We start from the raw sequence: 26,298 nt of genomic DNA on the forward strand, positions 1-26,298 counted from the left end.
CGTGGTGGATTCTGGAGGTGCGAACCAGCGTGGAACGTCTGGAGCAGGTATCAGGCGGGGTGGTCTGGGTTGTACGTGTGGGTCGTGTGGGCGTCATGACACTAGGGCTGATTTTGGATATGAATTATTTATGGTTGCTTTTGAGTTTTTTGGGGATAAAATTGTTTACCAGTTTCTTATCCATAGAATTGTACCAGATAACTTTTCAAGATCGTTACCATGCTCAATATAAGTGTACGACCTTAGCGCCCTTTCTTTTGCACTTGCAGTGTTGTTATTGTTTTTAGTACACTGTGGAATATGTTTCAATAAACTTTAAATGGCCAAAGAAAGAATGTTTTAACATCCCTTTTTTGTGCAAATCTGCCATTGGTAGAGCTGATGTTTTTTTACCTGAAGCAACTGTTCAGTTCTTTGCAATTTTGGAAATGTGCAAGAAAGCAGTTAATGCATAGACATGAAAATAGAGAACAGACAAATATTGTAGTTCAAACTGGCCTGAATATAATGCCCCCCTAAAAAACATATGGGCTTCGGCAGGTTCTGAAACTCACTTGTTTCTAGCTGTTGTACAGCAGGGATTGGGGTACCCAAAAAAGGCTCATGCTTACCATTATTATTTAACAGTGAGAACCAAAATAATACTTTCAGTGCACTGTCTGCCCTTTTGGAATGTGGCTGTCTGTGAATTGTTCTGTCACCATCGTGGTAATTCACTAGTGCTATGGCACATTAGCAAAGCTTTGTTGTGAAAAGTGCAGGTTGGCAGTGACTGAATACTGGTGACATGTTTGCAGTGGAGGACGTCTGGGTTCATTCAGGTTCTGTGCATGGTTTTGCTTCATATGACCCTGCAATGATGTTGCACCCAACTTGATGCCAGCAGCTTTTACCCAGCACAAAGTGCAGGTGATGAGATGCTTTCATAATTTGCCCTGTGTGAAGCAATTCCACAATTTGGAATTTCCCCCAAATATGTGTCCTACTAAGCCCATCTGACTGCAAAGGTGGGGTTGGAGTTGGTGGAGGCGCTACCACGTGCTGTCATTTTGCACTTTCTCAACTACTAGGATGTGTTTTTAAGACCCTTTACAAAGGTTGGTAGAGTAGACCTGGGAAGTAGCTCAGGGGCAACGGGGAGGTAAGACAACACGCAGCAACACATGTTTGATTTCCCGGGTCCGCGCTTAGTGCTTTGGATATTTAAGCATGTTATAAATAACCAATTATATTAATAATGATAACCCTCGTATCTGTAGCATTCTCACACTCAGAATCACTCATTTCCAGCATCATGTGCTATGGCCTGAACTCAGATATGTCACCTTTATCATGTGCATGGCCATCCTTATTCTTGGTGGATGTGGGTGATGGTGGAGGGGGAGACCAGAAACTTCCTGTATCCTGCACCTTTGGAAGCTGTGTTATTGCACTCGGGTTGTCAATATATACAATCTGCAACTCCTCCCCAGCTTCTTCCCCCGAAACAGTGGACTGAACTGTCCCCTCTTTCTCCTCTGGAGGAAATACAATGCATGTACTACTTCATCTTGCACACACGAATGCTATGTGGCTGAAGCTGTTACTTTTGAATGCAAATGTGTTGCCTACAATTTAGCACATATGTGTTTGGCATCACTGATTTCTCACTAGTGTTGATGATTGCTTAGTAGGTTTCCCTTGTGTGCTTCATTGCTTCCTGCTCACATAGCCTGTAGGGTTCGTGTCCCTTCCTCTCAGGCTTTTTGGGTGTGGTGTACTGGCATCATAGTTTGCGTCAGGCACTCATACGTCAGTGTAGGGGAGCTGTGGTTGAAGAACATGGCAGCCCGTCCACTCGGCCGAGAAACTACACCAGCTTTCCCGCTCGTGCATCGTCTTGCAAAGTCAACCAGTTGCTGTAATGCTGCCATGTTCTTCAACCACAGCTCCCCTACACTGAAGTACGATGAGTGCCTGACGCAAACTATGATGCCAGTAGCAGGAAGCAATGAAGCACACAAGGGAAACTTACTAAGCAATCATCAACACTAGTGAGAAATCAGTGATACTACAGAGATCAGAACATAAGCTGTACTGCCCGTGGGAAACCCCGAGAAAACTCTCCATTCATCCACCTAGTGGATACCCGTGAAGAAATCAAAGTGCCATTGAGAATGCAAGATTCTCTGTCCTGAAGAAGGTGGCGAGTCATCCACTCCGCTGAAAACGGTTGACAAATTTCAGAGTTGATAGGCTGATGACCACAACTCCGAGATCCTACATACATTTGAAGATAGGGCTCAAATAATCATACATCATTTTAACCTGATCTAACAGTAATAGGATACTAACTGGTAGATTTTAATATTGTTTCTGAAGCTGAATTTGGCCTATATGACCATAACAGTTTATTATTCATAAGACACATTGATGGTGGAGGTAAAAATAAAGAAGAGAACCGACCACCAACTAATGTGCACCTAATTAGTTTGTTTTAGGAAAGTAGTGAGAGAGCTGAGGGCTAGTATCTCTACACCCCCTTGTAGGTGGCACAGCATCGCTTTTCTAGGGATGGTTGTGCCAAACATTCGGGGACATGAGATCATTTGAACACAGGGCCAGTGAGTTATCTATAAGGACTTAGATCCAGGAATAATTTATTTTTTAATGAAAAAACTACTGTCTGTTTTGTGCTACAAAGATTGGGGCGTAGACAAGTAGTGGAAGCCCTTTGACTTCTACTGTCAATAGCCAACAAATTCTAACAATATTTCTTTGTAGCTAACATTTTCTTTAAATTATCACAAAAAGATGATACAATGAGTAACATTCACAAAATATAATATTTTCCTTCTTTCTAAACCATTCTAAGGGCCTCATTACGACCCTGGTGGTCCAGGAACTACGATACTGGTAGGCATGCCAGTACCGTAATTCCCGGACTGACATACTGCAGGCTGTGCTCGCGGGTGCCTGACAGCCCGCCAGGTTTTTCCTGGCAGGCTGAACGGCACCCACGAGCAAAGTACGTCGAAATGCACCGGCACAACTCTGCATGTGCTGGTGCATTCGACGTCCCCATCCCCATTCAGAATGGGGATGAGGAGGCCCTTGATTCCGGCACCCGAAAATGGGCAAGTACCAGGTACGCCTAACTCGGCATGACCCGGTTCTTGCCCATTCACCGGTGCCAGAAAAAAAGCAACTCCGGCGGCAGCCGTGCCATTTTTAATGGCACGGCTACCGCCAGAGGTGTAATGAGGCCCTAAGTCTTTTTTATCAGCCACTAGTATTTTCTACCATTCATCACAAAAACACAGCATCTTGAGTTTCAGCCACTGAATAAAACATCTTCCTGGACCAAAGAATATAAACACATATTCCTCTAAAATCTCACACTCTCATAGCCCTCTTATGCCTTCCTCCTACACCCTCCTCCTGTCCACAACCCCAGCTTGTTCTTCTCTGAACCTCTTCTCCCATACCAAATTACAACGTCTCCTTCACAGCGCCAACACATCATCCCCTCTTATAAGTGTGTTTGCTCACCAAATGGTCAAAGACTCAGTCCCAATCACCTGCACTCATCTCTCTGAGCTCTTTTAGCTCTCTATGTTGGACACTCCCCAGCCTCCTTCAAATTTCAATTGTCCCACCCCATTTGAAGAAACCATCTGCTGACCCAACCATCCCAGCAAACTCGCACTGTATTTCCCACCTAACTCATTATTTAAAGCTCCTTCAGCGGATGTCTTCAAACAAGTCATTATATACCTTGAAAATGATGGCCTTAGCGATCCACTTCAAACTGGCTTCCATAGTAAACACTCCACTGAGACTGCGCTCATGCATGCCCAAGCTTCACTCTGATGCACATGAACTCCAAACTGTCTTATATACTCATCCTTTTGAACCTCTCTGCCAGCTTCAACACAGTCGACCACTCCATCTCCTACACACTCTGCAGGACCTAGGTTTTTGCAAATCAGCCCTAGCATCAACTACCCCCTGTACCTGGATGGTGAATCCTTTAAATTGTCCTTAGAACTCGGAAACCTCTTACCGCAACCATCTGTAAAAGAGCACTGGAAAGTCCCAGTGCTAGTGGAACAGACAGACCAGCAAAGTCCCATGCCCAATGACGGAAATAGTCAAAGTAAATGGCAAATGCCTGTTTTATTAACAATCCATATAAACAGTGATAGAAGTAAGCACCTGAGTCTCCAAAGCTCTCTGAGATTTTCATACAGAACAACACATTATAATTGAACACAACGTCATTACTGACGTCATATTACAATCTTGGTTACAAAAACCTACAGGGTTTTCGGACTGGTTAGGGGAATTGTCTACATATAGTTTGTATATGAGTTAGTCTTTTCCTTGGACATGACTATCTGATGGCCCCCGCTTGGACCAGCCCTAAATTGATAAAGGCAAAAAAGACATCATATTGGCAACAGGTAATTTACTACTGCAACAGTTACACAACAACATCATTTGAGAATTGCTTGGCATTGGTTTTAGCAACCTTGAATATTTGGCAGGTCATCAACACATGAACAAAAATAGTGGTAGGGTACGCAAAATCAAGGAACTGCCTCTATCAGTTAAATAAGAAACATCCCTGATTTCCTAGGCCACATGCCCGGGTTATCTAGGTTTGAACTTGGCCATGTTCAGCACCTTTTCATCCTGGGAATCTATGGGGAGACGAGGCAGTTGTCTAGCTGTCTGGAGCCTAATGAATGAACACTGTTCTCCCATCATAGGTCACATGTGAGGAGCCAACGTTTTGTATTATTCTCCTCTGCTTTTATTAGGATTTTAGCTCATATTAATGTGGGTGTCTTTACCCTCTCTGGCCACTGGAGACTTGTTCAAGCTACTATTCTTTCAGTATTAAGCCTCTAATTAATAGGCACTTGGCATTAAAGGTCTGTTTATTCTTTTACTAATCTAAGAAGAATATGCCTAACACTTATTAATTATTATTCTGCTCTCTTCGGAGTCATCCAAACCTCCCTTTTCGCAGTAACCTTGGAGGGGGCTCTGCAGTCACTGTCTGGCCTGCACATATCTGTGTTCTCAGCTAATTCAGAAAGTGAAATCTTTATGATGCTTCATGGCTTCTTCAATGCTTCCCATTCACTCCAACGTGGCTTCGTCATCCATTTTAGTCAAGATGGCCACTTGTTACTGTTGCATTTCTACATTTAGCAAGCTATGTGTATATATTGTTTGTGCTGTGTTTCAGCGTAAACATTGATTATGTTATGTTACTTCTTCATGGTGAGTGTATATTTGCTTCATATCTATTGCATCTCCGTGTGTCAGTTTGGCAGTGATGTAATTTGCTCTCGTCATCTTCAGTTGCAGCATGTTAATTTCTTCTTGAGTTTGCAGATTTATCTCTTCTTCTATTGTACCAGGATAAGGTCGGTAAGATTGTATTAGTGACAAGCATTTCTCATACTAGCGGTATAGAGGCAAGGGAGGGACAGACACCATAAATGACATACTCCACTCGTTTGTATGACTGAGGTGGGGAGGGACCAATGCTGTGCGTGACATATTCATCTGCCTCTCGACATTCCCCCCTCTGGTCAAGTCCAGTAAGGTACCTTGGAGGTCCATATCTGGGTCACCCCCCTCAGTTCACCTGAATTATATATATGCTCATCCGCACTCCAAGTCATATAGCAGCACTCCCCAGATGGTTTGCAGAAAACCCAACATCCCAGGTAATTAAGAGGGTCTCAGGGATAATAAAACTTTGAGCCTGGAGGGACGATAGGACTTTGTACCATGTCCGTATTAGGTAGATCATCTTTTGTGTGCTTTGTGTATTTGGGTGTCCAGGTCTATCACAATTTTCATTGCTACTGCCTTATTAGCAATCTTCTTACATTGGTTTATGGCTATTCACAGGATGCAGAATCCCAAAAGCACCATTACTAGTATGGCTATTAGTATTTTGAATGCATGAGCCAGCAAGAGGGGATCCAGGAGAATGGACAAGAGAGCCAGTCATCATCCAATACTTATTCCTCTGCCATTTTATAGTGGATCTGTTGACAATGTAATGGTCTCTGTGAGGGTCCAATTTTCCTCATCGTGGGCAGGTGTGTATGTACAGCAAGAGGGTCCTATTTTTGCACATACGCCACCCTCCATGGTTGTTATTAAATCAAGGAAGTTCCTATTTTGAAGAGTCATAAGCCTTATTGCTCTCAGCTCTTCCTTCATGGCATTAAAGCATTTCACTATTGTGTTGGTTGTTTATAATAGCTCCCATCAGGTTATTTGGAACAACTTGGCATTTATTTTGGCTTGCTAACTGGCAGTCAAAAGGGATGCAAATAACATTTATGTTGTTCCGAGCAATTTATGCTTGTCTGGTATGTCGTCATATGCCTTTTCTATTTTGTCTGAGATATAGTCACTCCTTTTTTATTCTTTTGAGGGTGAGGGACCTTTTCTTTCTCAAATGTGCATCCATTTTAGGGAAATCTGAAATGTGTACATTGCTTTGGGCACTACCAATGTGGGTATGCGTATCAGCATGATTGAACATTGCCCTCCCCAATTTGGGGGCAGCTTCATATATGCTCTGGATACACAAGCCTAATAGTTGTCCATCAACACACCAGTGCCTATTTTCATACCGGGAACATCAAAAATGTATTTCCCCTCCTTTCACTTGGCCAGCATTCCTGAAACATAATGTGTAATGTTTCAAAGGTATTATGGGAAGGGGCCTGCTCCATCCTCTACCCAAATGAGCAATTTGGAATATTTAGTAAAGTCCATGGGACATTGATCATTTGCAGTCTGCACTACCTCTACTGGTACCGACAGGGGTACTTGTGATTTTCACCCCATCATTCCTGCAACCCATCCTTGTGTAGTAAATAACTGTTGGTATATTAATAAATGGGATTAAAAAATTGGGTCTCCCTCCGCATCCTGGCACCCAGGTACCTCTTTCACCACAACATATGGGAATTGTAGCAATTTGTGATCTACTGTTTTAGTGTCTTCTTTATTTGGGCCGTCCAATATATATTGTATCATGTTTTCATCTTTGGGTCATCCATCATAGCCTTTGTTTTTATATAGCTATCCTCATAGGGGAATGTGTTTTTTGACGTCCATCATAAGAAGCCCATATTCCTTTAAATTGCCCCCTAGTTGGGCAGAGTTCTAAGTGAGTTAGGCAATGCGCATCATGTGCAGTTTGTTCTGTGGCCACAAATGTCCTGTAAGTGCTCGTGGCATAGGGAATGAGGGCGCAAACGTGGCAGCTCTCATCAGATGTCCCTCTCCCCACCCAGCTCATGTGCTGAAACCACATAGTATTAGTCATATGGGAGGAGACATTGATGTATGCATTTATATGCTGCAAGTCATCTCTGGCACCTCTTTTCAGCCTTTTCATCTGCTTAGTGGCAACAGAAAATTCATGAGCTGTTAGTTCGTTTGCTATAGTGTTAGGAGTTAAATTACCATACACTGGTTTGGATACATTGTAGAAAAACCATTCTCGCAAAGCCAAAATGATAAAGAAATAGAGGCAGCAGAATGTGAAGAATATAGCTAGAAGCATTACTGCTTATGTGTCGGCATGTTGCAAAGAGCCACGTGCATTAGGTGGTCTGCAGGCCGAAAGCGTGTATGGAACAAAATAAAACAGGCCCATCATTTTCTTTTCACTGGATCTTTCACATTGTTTTCGAAATGTTACCCTCTGCAAGAAAAACTGCCCAATTATGGCCTGAAAAATTATTTAAAAAATAAACGGAGTCTTTGGGGCCACCAAAAGGGTGGCAAGCATTACGTTGCTCATTCTCAAAGCATGATAAGTTTCTACTATGTAAGGGGACATTGCAAATAGTATTGCTTTTAATGGCAACATCGAATGTCTGTATTTTTACTTATGCAGGTAAAATCCTTGGGCGGAAAATATTCACTCAATTCTGTTTATTTACCAATTTAGGGACGGACAGTTTATTGTCCGTTTTAGTCTGCTAGTTGTTGTCTGCTCCTTGTAGCTGATTGTGTTTGAATCTGGGTCACCTCTTCTTTGCCTTCAGCTTTGGGATTGGTGGCACGGGGGGGGTCTCTCCTTTTTATGGTTTGACGTCACTGAGGTGGAGCCACGTTCTTGTTCCTTGTGCTTGAACAGCAGTCAGTGAGACCTCCCACACGAGATGTGATCCTTTGAAACACAGTTTGTGCCAGCCCCTCACAAACTGTTCAGATAACACTTTATAACCTCGATACAGGATGGGTGCTTAAGCAAAGTCAAGGGATCAATTTGTTCAATGTCTTCCTCTTACTTCTTTATCCTCCCCTGCTGATCTTGAAGCTGTTGAGACATAAACGTGACACTCGCCATCATAGCAGACAAGTATTCCTGCATTTCAGAACCAAGCATATCAGCAGCATTATGGGCATCAGTTCACATTTGAGTGGGAGGAGCGAGAGGAATTTGCATATGGCATCCTGTCACCAGCTTGTGAGGAGTCAGGTGATGGTCTGAGCTGGGCTAGTTGCGTAATACAAATAGGGCTATGGGCAGGCAATTGAGCCATCCTTTTTTCTGGGTCCCTGTGGTAAACCTCGGCAAACTATACAGTTTATAATAAAAGCAGCAACGTGTTCACAAACCATTCTTCCATTTTCAGGACGGTAAGTCTCTTTTGTGTTGTGTGTGCTGGGTAGTGCAGCTGCTCTAATGCTACTTTAAGTAATTCAAGGGGCATAACTGGCTTGCCGTTGCTGTCTTGAAGCCACATTGCATCTGTGGGGGACAATGGGCACCTCCTATGTTTCCACAAATCCTGTTCTTCTGGAGGAGTATGTCTCTGCAATTCAGTGATCTGTGCTATGAGCAAAGTATTAAAGCCTTCTTTCATGACCATGCTATGTGTTTATGTGTATTTATTGCTGTGTCATTTTCAGATATTTCAGGAAAATACGCTGCTTTTTTGGCCTCTATATCGGTGGCTTCGGTGCAGGGGAAAATAAAATCTGCACCTTTAGTGTGGTGTATGCATTTCATCATGGCCAGGGCCGATGAGAGCTATAGTGCGTCTGTAAGCCTATCCAATAAATGCACATGTTGCACTGGCATGCCATCTGCACGTAGGAAACCCCACCTCTTCTAACTTGACATTCCTGTGTGTACTGTTGACATCACGTAGGCAGAGTCAGAATACACTGTTATTTCCTCGTCCAATGTTATTTCCTCATCCTCGAGCATTTCAAGTGCCACAATAAGCACTACTAATTCTGCTGCTTGCGCAAAGAATGTAAAGGCAGTCTCGCACTCTCCACTGTCTAAAAGTTAACATGCTGTTTTACTTTTCCCACTGAGGTACCTGTGTTCGTTTCCCCTGTGCTCTGGTCGATCGCCGAGAAACCGTTAATGAAGAATACTTCCCCCTCCTGGGGTCTTTGGGGGAATATCATCATACTATTCACTGTATTTGGTGCAATCGTGCATGTGATCTCCTTCCTCTACTGGCTCTGCTATGAATGTTCCTGGGTTCACTACTGTGCATCTGACAATGTTAATCACCGAGTTTAAGATAATCACCTCATATCCAGATGCTCTCTGCGTAGTCAATGTGCTTTTGGGCTTTGCAAGAATGGTGAGCAGGCATGTTCCACATATAACATTACTGTACAGCCCATTGTGATGCTGGAAGATTTCTCAATTACCAAGGGTTCTATCAGAGCCTTGGCAGTATCCCGCAGTAATCCTGCCAATATAAATAGTGTTACCGCTACAAGGTCCGGCTCTATTAGCTCTGGATCACAAGTAGTGGTGCAGCAGTAAGTTTCCATTCCCCTTTGGGTCCATTGGACCCAATGGGATTGGGGCACTCTAGCGCAGGCGCAATTAGTGCCACGCTAATGGCGCCAAAAACAAGGCAGAAAGTGGAGTATTTTACCTGCAGGAAAAAGATGGAGGTAACTGCAAACCTTCCGCCAAAGTCATGATTTGGCCAGCCACTAAATGGGGCGGTAATAGCGTTAGCACTGCATTTAGGGCTGAGGCCAAACTCACGATGAGGCCCTAAGGCCACTGCCGCAAATGATTGTTAACAGGGATAATGACCTCTCATCACTGCATCTAGAATCCTGCTGTAATATGGCTGTTAGTTTCCAATTAGAGAGGTAACACTGCATGGACTGGTACTGGAGGACGTCGGAGGGGGCTGCAATCCTCTGTTGCAGTGTGGCTTGACATTCTTGGATCCTTTCCTCTGCTCTTTCCTCTGTCCCTCATTCTCACCTTTTTGTTCAGATAGCCACTTTCTGACTGGTAACTGGTTCATTCTATGATCGATCTGTTGGATAGATATCTGTGTTGCCTTCCTATGTGTTGTTGTGTTCTTTTCTTCTTTGTGCTTTCAGTTTGCACCCTTAAGCCTCTGGGTCAGTGGTGCTCTGTACAAATGTAATAAAGTAAAGTGGTTTGTGTTCTAGGGTAGTCTTCTGTGCAAGCACTGCTGCCATTACTACTTAATTTGAATGAGAGAACAGGAACAATTCTGCATTTGAACAAGGAATCCCTAGAACAGGTGCTATGCATATTGCCCTTTTTAATTAATCGAATGCTTCTGTCATTTCACATGTCCAAGCTATGCTACTGTCATCTTTCTGAGCTTCCTTGAGTCCTTTTAAAAGGGATCTGATGTATATACTGTTTTCAAATACCCATGCCTTACAGTAATTGCAATGGCCCAGAAATTGTTGCATCTCCCTCACTGTCTTTGGTCGAGGTGTTTTCAAGATGGCTTCTGCTCTTTCAGGTGTCACTTTTCTTCCTTCTTGAGATATCAACTGCCCTGTGTACAAGACTTCCTCCTGGCAAATTGTAATTTTTCCATGCCTACTTTGTACCCTTTTTCTACCAAGACTGTCATCAATTGTATTGAATCTTTTCTGGACTGTTCTTCTGTCCTGCTGCACACCAGAATGTCATCTGCCTCTCGACACGTCTCCCTGTCACATCCCCGAAGGATCAGTCATTGTAACTCGGCTCTTCAACCTCTGATCTAGGAAAATGTAGCTCATCCTTTGGCTTTCACTATCACCACTTTGCTAACTACACTAAAATATGTTTCTCCTTTCTCTCCTTTACCTCAGCCATCTCAAAACAGAGTACCAGTTTTCTCACCTCAATCTATCACTGAACGGCTCTCTGATGCCTATGATGAACTCTTCAAAAAAGGAAGTCATCTTTCTCCCAGCTTCCAACACCATCCTACTCTCTTCTGTCATATGTCCTTCCCGACAGAACTTCTTGCATCCTCACTCAAGGCTCACAACCTTGGGGTCCTCTTTGATAGCGACCTCTGATTACAACAATTCATCACTACCACTGTCTCTACTGCTCATATTCATTTTCTCAGCATTCAGAACCAACATCATCCTTTCAAATCAAACATAATACTGTGATATCTATAGCTTTGAAGGCAAATCACCCAATTTCTTAATACTATGCATGCTTTCACTTTGCACACCCACCAGCCTGCAAAGTGTGACTGAAAAGCATGGGCAGGTAAACAAAGAAACCTAAATCTCCATGTTTTTCAGTTTTTACAAATAAACACTGACAGAAAACAAATCGATTTCAGTCTGTATTTATGTGCAAAGATCAATAGAAACGGAAAACAGGGAGGCTTACCTGTAATGTATCGTTATGTTCTTTAACTAAAGAAAGCCTTACAATCTATGGGCTAGCAGGTAAGCAGAGGGAGACATGTCATTTTCAACCGGTAGAAAATATCTGCTAAAAGAAATTGTGCATTACCACTGTGTGCACGTTTCCTGAAATTGCCACAATTAATTAGGTTTTAATTGCAAGTTCCTTAGCATATACCAGATCATACAAGTACGGATAGCACTTTGCACAGTAGAAAATCATATCTGAGTGATACTATATTAGTCAGCATGACATTAGATTCTGTATTTCTGTACTCAGCCAGGCCCTTTTTAAAAGAAATGTGCACATAGCCTGGCCGGGAGCTGGGTGCAAGGTGCTCTCGGGTCTAGGAGGTCACATCCTGACCTTGTGTGGGATGTGAGAGGGCTGCCCCAACAAAATGAATGTGAATTGGGAGGATTCAAGGGATCCAATTTGTAGCTGGTATCATGGGTCTTCGGTCTTCCAAACTCTCTCTCTTTGGAGTTTGTCACGTCACGTTAACACCTAATGGACGAAGAAGCCTTCATATTTTAGAGGCTAATTTTAGTACTTTGTGGTAAGTACGTTAAACTTCCCACATGTCTATACAGTTGATTGGAGGAACATTAAGCAGGTTTTCTCTTTTGATAATCTCTGTGATTTGATCATTCTACACTGACTCTACAGGAATGCTCAGGCATACTCAATCCAGAGCCCTCATTCTTTTTCCTACCTGTACAAATCTTTCATGTGTCCTTAACCTCTCTGACCCAGTGCCCTTTATCGCTCCTCTGGTGCCCTTTTTATTCTCCCGCAGACAAAGATAAAAAAAAGCCAGTGGGCAATGGTCATCAAGGGGTGATGAACTTGGGTATTTCGATCTCTGGATGGACTACCTCAAATTATCCTGCATTTTTGAACAGCCAGCAGATCCCGTGGACTACCAGGCCCTGGGGTAGATTGCTGCCTCAAGGGAACTGTGAGTGTTTAGAAATGGGAGATGGACAACTTTGTGAGATTTTTTCAAAAGATGCAATTTTAATAAACTCTAAAGGGTTTGATAAACGCACCCTATCCCTATCCTGACGAGGATTTCCCTGCCTAAAATAAACTAAAGGAAACACTGTAACAAAAGGATTCTGTCTATCACACTTGTACATACAACAAACTCAACAAGGTAACATATGGCAATTCAGATACAACAGAATGAGCAGCTATATTCAAGACCAAATAACTGTTTCGCCTTGTAACTTGGGTGAGCTCCCCTACAGAGGGTGGGTGTGCCATAAATTGGGCAAAACATGCTGCACGTATGTGGCTCCTAATGACTCAGATAACAGAACTTTGGCTCAAACAATCACTGAATTTCAAAATCTGTAGAGGGTCATGCAGAGGGAGGCGGGAATTACTGATGATACTTTTTTGGGCTCTCTTTTCTCTAGGATGCCGTCGTGGATGAACATTATCTAAAAAGTAAATTCACCTGTTTTGGATTTTTTCTCTAGTACTTTTACGTTCTTGTCAGGTATGTCTTCGATGCTGCTCGGCTCAGATGCCTAGGAGTACTACCATGTTTCTTGTAACTCCTTCTAACGCTAGGTATAGCACCAATTCGCTTCACATGGACACTCAAACTAATATTGGAATTATTGAAGGCGGCCTTCCGTCCTTCCACAGGTTGGAGTTAATGTGTAGAACAATGGGTGGTTGGCAGAACTAATGATGAATCAAATTGCAGTTGTCTAGCATAGACGTATGGGAAACATTGTTGTGAAGATTTGTTCAATAAGGATAGTGAGATTGATCATTTGGAAATTGGTTTGTTAGTTAATGGATTAACTAAAGGGAGAATGTTGGGAAATTGGAAAAGTTCAAACTTTGTGCACCATACCACTGACTGGGGGTGGACACGACATCATCGTCATTTCTGTCACTTTCGCAAATTGCTACAAATATTACAATATTTATGGTAAATGGGATAAATGTTACAATTAGGTTACTTTTTGTCATTTTGTGTAGAGGCGATACATTTGTAGATTTGCATGTGTGCAGAAACATAACGATGAAACATTGTCACATGGGGGCCCCTGCCCACTCAGGTGATGCAGGCGATCAATATGTGCATGTTGAGTTTAGCTGTATGAATGGCAGTTATGAGAAGAGATCATAATAGGTATAAAAATGCACACATAATGGTGTACATGTATTAGAAGTATTTTTCAAATTTAGTAAAAGATGTGAACATATGAGGTGTGGTTGTTTTGTGTATCTTGGATCTTCCTTTTGTGGATTAATTTGAAGGGTGTTTTCGCAAACATGGCAAAGGCTTGCAAAGGCCCCGCCAGCAGAAAGGGAACAGGTTTTGTAAGTTGGTCAACAGAGTGGCTGCGGTCAGTTTGCAGATGGTTCAAGTGCTGGAGGTCGAAGGGAAGATATGATCTCTGGTAAACGGAAGAGCTTGTTGTTGTAAGGGATAGGCATTGTGTGAACTCACAGGGTTGTTTGGAACAGGTGGCTTCTTCCCAGGGCAGTTTTTGAGATCGGTAGTAATACATTTCAGGAGAGAGATTGTGTTGTCAGAGAGTGGGTGGAACTCATGTGAACAGAAGAGGTCAGTCAGGTAAAAGTCATAAAAATCGGACACCGGACCGATTTGGGCAATGTTATTAGCAAACACGAATCGGTCAAAAGGGAATCTATTTGTCTTTCTCTCATCTTCATGTGCTTAGGTATTTTTGGCGCAGGTCCATGTGCGTCCTTAATAGGCATTCTATTGTTTTGTAACTAAGAGGCAAGGCTGCCACCAAATATGGAGAGGTTATGGGAAGGGGTGTGTTGGAAATGTAAACCTTGTAATATTCGTTTTATGGGGATTGTGCTATCATGTCTGTGTCCAATGAACTGTGTGGGCTTTAGATTTCTCTGTACAGGGCAACCAATGGGTGGGGTGATGCCTTTGTAACTGTATCTGGGGTAGTGTATTAACTGTTGCAAATTGTATATAATGTGTGTTCATTGTGTGGTTCAGGGAGTCCAGGGTTAGTGTGACTGTTAGATGTCATCTAAGCACCATCCCAGCCGTCTGTACAATAAACTTGCTTTATGGACAAAAGACACACTTACTAATCTAGAGGTGGGCCTAATTTGGGTAAAGGGGTATAGCTGAAGGTCCATGCCTACAGTTACAATATATCTCCCAATTGAACTTGACCAACATTTCATCAAAAATGTTCAACAAATCTTTGGTTTTTACCACTTAGGGCAGAGAGTTCGACACAACCTTTCTTCAGGAAATACGTAGACTTCCACAGTTCATTAAGCACAACAAAAACGCTTTTGTTAGGATGATTCTTTAACAGTTCACCAAATTCTGGCATCAGCAATATTGGCTTGTCAGGATGATTCCACAATTACTCCCAAAGTGTTTTTGTGGTCTTGCCACTTCTCCTTCTTCGTCAACATTTTAACCACACCACAGTACTTCAATGGTGCCTGCCTGGTCCACTCCCCTGCCAGGCCTATACTACAAGGTCTATTGTCCTGGTGTAGTCTCTTGCCAAGACAAGCAAAACTACTACTACCTCTACAAGTACTTCTATGGTTTTTAGTATTTTCTTTGCACAACTCGGAAAGTCTTTTTATTTTGATCAACAGCAAGTTTGACTACTTTTTCTGTGAAAACATGAGACACATTGGTGCTGTTTATTCCACGCCTTTTATGACAAGATACAATGCAAGTTATGCTTCTCTCCGCCTGAACACCTTCTGTCAGAAGGGCAGCTTTTCTGCCACTCTTGGTTTCCCACTCTTGCACCAATCAAGTTGGTTGGTGCAAGAGATAATGATTTTCTCTCAATCATGCTCTTCTTTGGCTCAGACAATGATTGTTTAGGTCATAGAGGGCTGGGAAAGAGCTACAATCAGTTTATCCAAGAGTGCTGCATATTGCACTGTGGGCCCATCAGCCCTTCTAAACCCTCTCCGTTTCCACCTTTCAAGGTTGGAGTGCACTGTTGTGACATAGATGGAATCAGAATAAATGGTCACTCGACATCCCTAGGTTGCTAGGAGCTCTTCAATGAGTGCTATGAGTTCTGTTGCTTGTTCTGACCAATGCAAAGGTAGTCTTTTTTGCACCACCACCTCATACTCTCCATCAACTAGGCAGACGACTGCCACACCAGTATGTCTCAGGCCTGTCCCCTGGTCATTAGTTGCTGACACAACAACGAAAAGCACTTCTGACCCCTCGAGTAGACTGTCTCTTGCTTTTGGTATGTCCTCCTCCTCCCCTTTAAATTTTACATAGTCATGTCCAGCGAGGTCTTCCTCACTGCACAGTTCTGTCAGGAAAGTAGCAGGATTTAAGTTCTTGCACCACACTATGTGGATGTTTGGGCTGGATAGGATAACTTCATATGCGAATCATCACTGCATAGTCAGAGTTGATTTAGATCGTTCAGTGATAGCAAATACTGCATGCTCCACAGACAGTGTTGCAGAACACCCCATGGTAATCATGGAGCTATTCTCAATTGCAAATGCAGTGGCAGAAAGCACCTGTTCACAAGGGAACTGGCCCTGCATTACTGAATCTAACACTCCACTGTAATAAGCTGATGGCTTGTGGCCCATAGTGCTTTTCTGCGTAATTACTGCAGTCTTCATCTGACCATTAGAATGGGAAAACAAATAGACCTCTAGAGTGTAGTCAGGGGTTGCTAACAGTGGGGCAGTGGAGATGACCTCTTTCAGTTGATTAAAGATTGTGAACATGTCCTCTGTCCATGTTATCTTGGTGTCTGCCTTTTGTGCTTCTTTGAGGCCATGCAGCAGGGTTCTAGTGTATGCAGCTTAATCTAGCATCCACGCCCTGCAGTAATTACACAGTCCAAGGAATTTCTGCATTTCTTTGACAGTTTTTGGCTCGGGGGCACTGCACACTGATGCAGGTCGTTCTGGTATTATTTTCTTTCCATGGACAGATATCAATTGGCCCAAATAGAGAACTTCTTGGAGACAGTATTGTAACTTAGCTCTGTCTACTTTGTACCCTATATATGCGAGCAACTGCAAGAGCGTAACAGAGTCCTTCCGACACTGTTGCTCATTATCAATGCATACTAGCAAATCATCCACATATTGAATGATAGTGCTGGGCATCTGTATGTTCCCCAAATCTGCATGAAATAATCTGTTAAATGTACAAGGCGATTTGCCATACCCCTGAGGTAATCTTGTTTGTTCGTACCGCTCACTACAGTGAAATGTGTTGCTTGTTTTGCGATGCTACACAAAATGGTCACAGGGTTGGGAACGAAAGGAAACTCTGCCTGTACAATGTAATTTAAGGGGCAGAGATCCTGGATCATTCTCCAACTTTACCCCTATGACTTTTTTATTGGGTATGCAGCCGTGTTTCATGGAGAGTTAGAGGGCAGAATAATCTCTTGATTTAAAAGTGCAGAGGGGGTATCTCTTATGCCTTCCTCCGCTTCTTTAGACAGTGGATATTGTTTCAACCGGGGCAACACTGCACCTTGAGTGTTATTCAAGTGGTTATCACCCTCTGCAAGAAGCATCTTCATGGGCACTGGTTGTCCATAACCTTTCGGGAACCTGTTCTAGATCGGTTTCAGTGAAGAAGGGCACTTTCACAAGGGCCATCAGAGAACACTGTACTTTACGATATTGTTCCATTATCTCACAGGGTATGCAAATAGCCAACATTATCTCTCCATCATCAACCCGGTTCTCAAACAATTCTGCATCTGTCACTTCTTTTATGGGTAATGTTGGTTCAATGCACAATACAGTGCGCCACTCACAGGTGTCTGAATTGGTCCCAACTACAACAATCCCTTTCTCTGACACCACCAACCCTTGCAAGTCTAGTGAGAGTATTGTCTCTGCTACAAGCTCTGGGGTCACAATGGTTCTGAAGATAAAATCAGATGGTGTCCGCCAACATTCCTTCCCAATCTGGGGCACTGCATCAAGTAACACTGTAATCCTTTATACAAACATATCAGGATCAACAGGAATGCTGCAAACCACCACCTCCCCTCCTCTGGCATGTATGATAAACATTGCTCTCATAGCACACATTCCTGGGGTAGCACATATTATTCCCCAGTCTGTAAAAGAGATGGTCATATTTAATTTGCTTAGGAGGTCACGCCCTAACAAATGCAATGGTAAGGTTTGGTTTCCGAATGCAATAAACATGCACGCACCACTCTGCCACCTATTTTGATAGCTACATCTTCAGTAAATGGAACTGTTGCCAAAGCCCCAGAGAAGCCTTGTGTGTCGAGAGTTTCACCTGATTATGGGAGGTTTCCTTCACTAATGCATGATTTAGTTGCACTGTGTCAACCAATAAAGATGAATTATTTCCTATCTCAGCACCCAAGGGTTGCTCATCAGGGTGGGTAGTCACAGACAGGACTGGGCATGCAAGAGCTTTCTGTGGGCTGTCCTAGTCAGGATATGTATTGGTGCCTGGGAACATGAAAGGGTTTACTCCCAAAGTGTCAAAGGTTTCCCCCCGGCTCACCTGAGTTCTCTTCTTGTGGCGTTCCGCGGAGGACTCCTTCTCCCGGCCGGACCGGGACTTGTATAAGTGCGTGCGAGTCGAGTCTGACTCCAGCGCGAGCGTTCAAAGTTCCAGGAAGTTAAGTGTTCCAGGACGTCCAGGAAGAGGATCGAAGAAAGGTAAGAGATAGTGGAAACAGGGGAAAAGGGAAGAAAGAATAAGGGAGTTGGCCAGGAACTTGGAAGGGTAACACCGAGCAGCACACACACGTCGAGACACTACCTAGAGATAGCGTTGAGACGCGCTGAGGCGCGGGGGCATGGCCCATTTATAGAAGGTGCCGTGTCCGACGTACAGGCTAGTACGGAACATGGCACTGGGCATGGCCATGTTGGAAGTATCAAGGAGCACACTCTCCGTCTGGACCAGGACCAGGAAGACCAGAAGGGGCTATGTCCAAGGTTCATGACACAAAGTGCTCACTCCCCGATATTGTGTCACTGTCCCATTTGGAACGGCATCACTCCCAGGCATTGGGGTGCTGTATGATTAACTGGGCAGCACAATTTATGTTGGAGTGCCGTGTGGGGCAGGTAACTGTGCTGAGGGGGTTGTGGTGGTAGCTGTGCTTATTCTTGGTGTATTTCATATGGTATAGATGTGGGCATCGGGGTGTGGGGAAGTGCTGCTGCTGTATTGGGCCTGTGTGAGTGTGTGGGTTGTACCCTACTCCCATCCTGCTTCTGCACTCCCTCACGAAATCACCCATCTTTTCACATCCCCAACATTGAACTGGTACCGCTCCTCCTCTCAACCCCATCCACCAGAACCTGCCTCTGCCACCCCTCTTTGCCCCTTGATATCCTCCTCTTCCACTCTGCTGACCTCTTTGGTACCACTCTGGGTACTGCGGTTGTGATCCACCATTCCACTGCCCTCCGCCTGGCCAAAACACTGCTATTCTTATGTTGGTTTGCCCTGCTGTCTGCTGTGCTGAATCTGTTTGGGTGACTGCTGCTGCCGCCCCTTCCACTACTATTTTTGCCATTTTCTTCTGCGCCAGTTTCACTTCCTCAGCCTGCAACCTTTGTGCTGTTTCCTTTTTCTCTTTCTTTGATCCACTTTCAATGATATATAATTGTAGTCTGTATGTTGGCCCACCCTTTCGCTTCTTTGCCTGGGATCTTATCGAGAGCTTTCTGTACCTCCATGGGCAATCCCCTTTTGATAACAAAATAGAAAAGCAGAACTGATCAGTCACACTGTTCTCCCATCTCTGCCCTCCACATCTCCTGCACTTTCAAAATGTATTGAGCGGGGTCTTCACCATCCCCCATTGTGTACTATATTATGGACTGCAAATCCGGTGTATCAGGGTATGCCCGCCAGAGTGCAGTCCAAACCTGTGCTCTGATGTCATTAAAGTGTGCCCCATCATGTGTATCGTCATCTATTTTCACTCCTGGGTATCCAGACTTAAAGCAAACATCCCCTGCCTGATTTACCACAATTGCTATGGCTAAGCTTTTCACATCTCCCACCGTTAAAGGAATCCCAGCTGTTTGCCTATCAAAAGCATATATCCATTTCCCAGCCCTGGCAGTGAATGGTGGGAGCATTTTAATCAACTTATTTTTGTACATCTGGGCCCACAGGACATACTGTGCCCTCCCAGGGCTTTTATGCAGTAATGGCAACTCTGTGCCCCTGCCCCTTCTTGCCCCCTTGCCATCACTTGCTATTTCCCTCACCACTGCTCCCCACCCAATTCTGTTCCTCAACTGCAGACCCCACAAGCTCTCTACCCATTGAGTAACTGCTGGTGCCTCTGCCTCATCCTCCAATTCATCCATTGTGTCCCACTTATCATCCCCCAGCTCCCTGTTTGTACCTCCATCCAACCTCACTGTTCCCCAACCTACACTCCCTGCCCCTCGTTTGTCACTCTTCCCCTTCTCAAAATTAACATCCTTGATCACGGTGCTGTCTAATCTAAACAAGATGTCTCTAGCCCTCCATTCTTCCAGGCCACACCCCAATTTGCCAATACTACTTGTGCTGCCTCTAAAGCCTTATCTAACTCTTTCTGTGGTTGTCTATCCCGTGGTACTGCAATGTTAATATTTGTGTGGTGTGGGGGTGGTGGCAGAGATGGGGATGGTGCTGTGGAGGGTGAAAGCACATATGTTGGATTAGCATATCTGGCCGCAGAGGTGCCTGCTTCTCCTCGAATACTGCTACCTTAACTACATTTGTGGGTACGCTGTTGTCACACTGAGATTTCCACTCATCATTATCCTCTATAATTCTTGAATCTCTTTACCTTTATATTTAGCTGCCAAAAATGTGTACATGTGTTCCAGTAGCCCTCTGTTGTTTGTCCCCTGCTCTGGCCATGGGCGGAACATTCCCCCCTGTGTCTCCGCCACCCCCTGGTTAGATATATTTCAATTTTTTCTTTATACAATGGCAATGCACTACAGATATACTCCCCCCATTATGACAGCTTTGTATACAAAAATATCAAACCATATACAAAATGCATTTTGTTTTAGGCATTCCTACCAGTCCTTCTCTACCGTTCCCCCGTCGACCCCTACCCGCACTGCCTTCTCTCTCTCTCAATCACTGCACACACCCACTCTACTCCCTATGTGCAACACCCACACTACTTCTTCCACAGGCCCTCCCTTGGCCCCTGCTATCACACGTTAAAAACACTAAAACAACAAGCTAAAACAATAATCCAAAATAACAACCACTAATTCACCTTATTCCCCCACCCGAAATATATTGGGCACAGGAATTCAAGCTCTCTAATTATACAGAGCACCCACTTTTGGACTCTCTTATCATATTTCAAAATATGGCACTCTCTTCTCCCCTGCTTGAAAAGGATCCCACGTCTCTGTTTCTCTTCTTATATACTCATAATAATAACAAAAAATATATATATGTAACCGTCACATGGTCTTTACACACTACGCAATTCAATCACATACCATCCTGCCAGTCACCTGCATCACTTCCTCTTCACCTCACACAAACTCACACACCCTTTATCTCGTTCCCCCAATAACCCCCTGAAAGTATGCCCTTGTTTTCACCCACAAGAGGTGTACTTATTGTTCACCCGAGCTCCTTTGTCACACAGCCCCATTAATGGCCTGCACCCTGCTAGGAGCTGCGACCGGCTCCAAAGTGCAGACAGGAATTCTATGAAAACGACTCCTGTGCACCACTACCGGATGCACGCTTGGGACTGGTAGCTGCAGGTGGGCACTGCCCCTCTAGATGTGTGGCCTAGAATCCTCTCTCTGTGGAAAATCTGGGTTCACGTCGGGGTAACCAAACATGTAGAGTTACCCCTCAACGCTCACACCAGAAAAAATATAACCCACTAGGGAAAATGTCCCAGCACACCTTTTGCAAGGAGAACAAGGTTTAATCTCATAAAAATACAAGTATGTGCAACAAAGAACTCCGCTGCCACAGAGCGCTCTGACAAAAACAGCATGAGCAATAGACTTTAAAGGTGCACAATGTCACAAGTGATGCACATCACATAGGTTACAAATCCAAGTAGCTGGTTGGTGTGAGAATATACACATAGAACCTGCTCCAAACGGGATGTCAGGCGATTGGTCCCAGCATCTTTTGTCCATCTTCTTCCACATGGGGAATTTCTTCTTTCATCAGCGAAGTACAAAGCATTAATTGGAAATTGAGTTACATACACACAACTCATTCTTTCACAGTTCTACAGCGCACCTGGTACCGAGGACATGAGCGAGGTGGATACTTTGGAGGTTGTGACAACTTTCTTAGAACTACGTGTACCCTTGCTCCTTTCCCAGACACGTTGGCGCCTCCATATCTTTCCATTACTGATTGAGCAGTACTTTGAGGTAGCGCGGCCGATTAAAATATTTACAGAGCCCTCGATGAGGCCAGCGCCCCATTCCTTCCTCAATCATTGCCCCTGATTTATGTATAACAGTTTTTTTCTAAGCATTGTTAAATGCTCAGACCATACATACTGATCAAACTTTCCTGCTATATGTCAATATGAGAGAGAGAGAGATTGAGGGACTGTGGACCTTATTACAAGCCTGGCGGTCCGGAAATAAGGGTGCCAGTAGCAACGTACGAGCACCCTTTCCAGATCGCCAGACTACAAGTATTCCCACAGGGGTCGTTGCTCCCCGCAGGGCTGACATGCCGGAGGCACTGGTCCCTGCAGGCATGGTTTTCACAGAAGCACCGGCACAGGTAGCAACGGTGCCGCTGCTTCTGTGTCCTCATTCCCATGGAATCCTACGGGACTCCACCGGAATGGGGACTTACACTTTCTGCCGCCGGAAATCAGAGGCCGTCGGGACTGTCCCGGTGGCACTGGAATATCAGGCGATGGAACAGTGTTACAAATTCGGGGCGTGTTACCACCAAACCCATATTGAGGCCCTGTGTGTGTGTTTGTGCGTCTGTCTGTCCGTGTGGGTGTGTGTGAAGACATGGAGCAATAATACACAACTTAATGGTGCTTTGGCATTATGCTTAATGCGCAATATAGTTTAGCTAATATCGTCATCAAAAAAACAACTCTAAAGGTTGTTGTAACTCGTATAGCTTTTAATAATAAGTAACAAAGCATTTTTAATTACCGGCATAGCAAAATCACAGTAAATAGCACTAGCCGAACACATGGTATTCCAAATATATATCATACAAATATTTATTTACGAAAATTCATCAAAAATATTTATAATAACTAAGCATTCAACAAGAGGTCATTATGTAAATTCGGCATGCTGTTGCTCATATTAGACCCAGTGTTGAACACACCATGCGTGAAAATAATTTCACTTGCTTGAGATTTAAGGAAGGGAAATATCCCCAGCCTGACTGCCACCTGCCTTTTAGTATAAAGGCTCAAATATAGAATTGTTGGCCTTTAGGGAACAGAGGAGTGAGTTAGGAGGAGGCATGCTGGTAACTAATGACGTCCCCTCCACCGCACCGCAAAGTACGCGAGGTGAGCAGGCCCAGCTGAAAGAAAGTAAAACGTGTTGGTCTTATGGTTTGGTGCTGAACATTCAAACACTGCTGTGCAGGAAGGAGGAACAAAAGAAGTGCTTTGGACCTGTCTCCTGCTATTATCCAACTCAGCTAAAAGGCCATTGTGTGGCCAAAAGGAAAAAAAAGAGTTAAAAGTTGAAAGCTTAGCGCATGAATGCAGCTACTCAACCGGCGCGTAATATGGGCTCACGTACACTGTTCCCCCGTCATGCAAGCTGCTGTCTCGTTTTCTCACTGTTGCCGGGTCAGTATTATCACAATTGCATTTGTGGGAGTGGAGAGAGATGAGCAATGGGCATAAGGCCTTGTGTTCCCAACATCTCTTTCTACCCCCGCCTCTCTCCCTTTACTCCTGCTGCACAACACACCTCTTCAGGGAGCAATGAGTGTTGAGCAAGAGTGGTCAACCTGCCTGCCCCTGTTATCTGCCACAACACATAAACCCCATTAGAGAAAAAAGTGTTAGTGTTTTTCTTGGCAAAATGTACCAATGTGATAGGAGGTGGTTGAGGCCAATTACAAAAAAAAATACTCCACTGAGCATGTGATTTGCTGTTATGGTACTCAGATTAATACTACGCTCTGCTGCCAGTTGCATGGCTTCCAGGCACTCAAGCGGTTCTGAAAGAGTGGGGGGGGGGATTTGATTAGAGTGGAAAGAGGGAAAATGCAACACAGCTTTGTTGCTGCATCAATGTGTGCAGACCGGAAGTACCCTTAGCTCTGCATCCGGGTTTGTTTGTATGTGTGCCTTGTGTACTCTTGATGGTAGGGTGCATTGATTGGACTTGTGGTATTTAAGTTAGTTGTAGAGGTGTAGTGTTGTTTGATGTCTGCTGTATAAGGGGTTCAGTTACCATGTGGAGCTTAGCGGTATGCATACGGTGTGCTGGAACAGAGAATTTGATCATGTTAGAGCAGGGAGCAGTCAGTGGATACCTTGATGGGCAGGTCAGTGAAGGTCACAGGCAATGTTAAAACCACATATAGCAAATAATAACATGGCTTATAATTTCATGCAGTGGCGGTTGGTGAATTTCTGAAAGGTGGGGTGTACATGTATGTGCCTAATATGCGTGAGCGACCGAGAGTAGCAAGGGAGTCTGAACCAAACCCGGAGGGAACAATTGGATAAAAACACACACAGTTAGCTACAATTATGTATGGTAGAACATGAAAAAACCCAATAAATGCAAGTTACCAACAGTGCCCAGGACCATTTTGCCATGCATTGTCATTATAAAAAATATTTGTATTTTATTGTATTTTATATAGCGCCTTAAACCAAAGCGCTGCACATATTAAAACAGAGTATGGTACAAAATATTGATAAGTAGTAAACATCAAACATAAATTCTGGTAGCAAGCAATCAGGGAGAATGGAGAAGATGAGTTTTCAGAGAGAGATGAAAGAGAGAGTAAGCAGTGATAGAGAGGATAGAGAGTGGGAGAGCATTCCAATGTAGAGGGGCAAGAGGCTGAAAAGATCGGAAACAGGACTGGGCAGATGGAGGACGGGGAACGTTCAGTCTAAAGAGACAGGAAGAACGGAGAGAACGGGAAGGAGTATAGAAAGATAAGAGCGCAGCAAGATAGTCAGGTGCAAGCCCATAGAGGGATTTAAATACTAAGAAGAGAAAATTAAATTTGAGTTGGGAGTGAAAGGGTAGCCAGCCAAGTGAGGCAAGTGAAGAAGGAATCAAATCTCGATAAGAGAGAAGACAAAGTAGACGAACAGAAGAATTATAGATTGATTTTAAGGGAGCAAGACGAGAGTTTGGGAGGCCAAAAAGAGTGGTAGAGCAGCCGCGACGATTAGGGAGGAGATAAGAAGTTTAGTAGCTTGAAAAGTGAGGAAAGTACAAACTTTACCAATAATATAGAGATGGAAATGACAGGAACGAGAGGTAAGAGAAATATGGTGAGCAAAAAAAAGATTAGAATCAAAACTAGAGGGAGGAAAGGATAAGAGAGGAGGGGGAAGAGTGTTAGCAGGGAAGAATAGAACCTCAGTCTTCTCTGCATTTAGCGTGAGACAGTGAGACTCCATCCAGGATTTGATAGCAGAAAAACAGGCTGTAAGAGTGTAAAAGACAAAAAGGATACGAAAAGTTGTGTATCAAAGACAAATGCAAAATATGCTAGAATAAAGCATATTTTCATGCTGGCTACATCCATACACGTCCATGCATGCTGCACCAACATATGCTACTATTACAATGTAAGGAAACAAAGCCAGTAAAAAAAACTGCCATGCCACAGAAAGAAAGTATATCCAGATGGCTAGGCTGGTCCACATTAGATGTAGGCCAGTGACAACACTTGTCATGTTTGCTTTACACTTGATGCCCAATTAATATGCACAGTATCTGTGCATCAAGAAGGGTAAAGCAAAGTTAAGTGTTATTATGTGGAAAGACTAGTATGGTTTGATAGTCTAGTCAGGTAATAACCAGAGCTGTCACCAGGCCAACGATTCCTTGGTTTGACTCACAAAAAACAACACATCTCGAGACAGCAAAATATCAGAAAACCTGCGAGCAGGACAGGATGAGAAAAACGGTCATCACTTACCGAAGTGATGACCCTTTTACATGCAAAGCGAGCCTTTCATCTCCATACAATGGCTTTACTGAGCTCTTCTTCTGCCAGGGACAGAGCTTTGGCCTCCTGTGATCTGCTAAAGTTGGCTGATTTTTGCTACCCAGAACTGTCTCGCCTTGCTGTGATCTCCAAAACAAATTATTTAAGTGCCTTGGAGTCAGGCACACAAGTTATTGGTGGGACTCAGTTGAAAGAAAAGCTACAGTCTGAAAGTAAATCATGCACTGATATGCAAGTGTTTGCAATTAGGTTCATTTTAAGTCCAGATAATTGTGTTTGCCCCATTACTACATATATTCATTATTGATGTTTCAATTTGTCAAGAAAGTCACTGCTAGCAAATACACATTCCCAGAACCGTTTTGGCCTAGATCACAAGACAGTATAATCT

This window comes from Ambystoma mexicanum, chromosome 4p, assembly GCF_040938575.1.
Source record: "Ambystoma mexicanum isolate Mex_15411 chromosome 4p, UKY_AmexF1_1, whole genome shotgun sequence".
NCBI lineage: Eukaryota > Metazoa > Chordata > Amphibia > Caudata > Ambystomatidae > Ambystoma > Ambystoma mexicanum.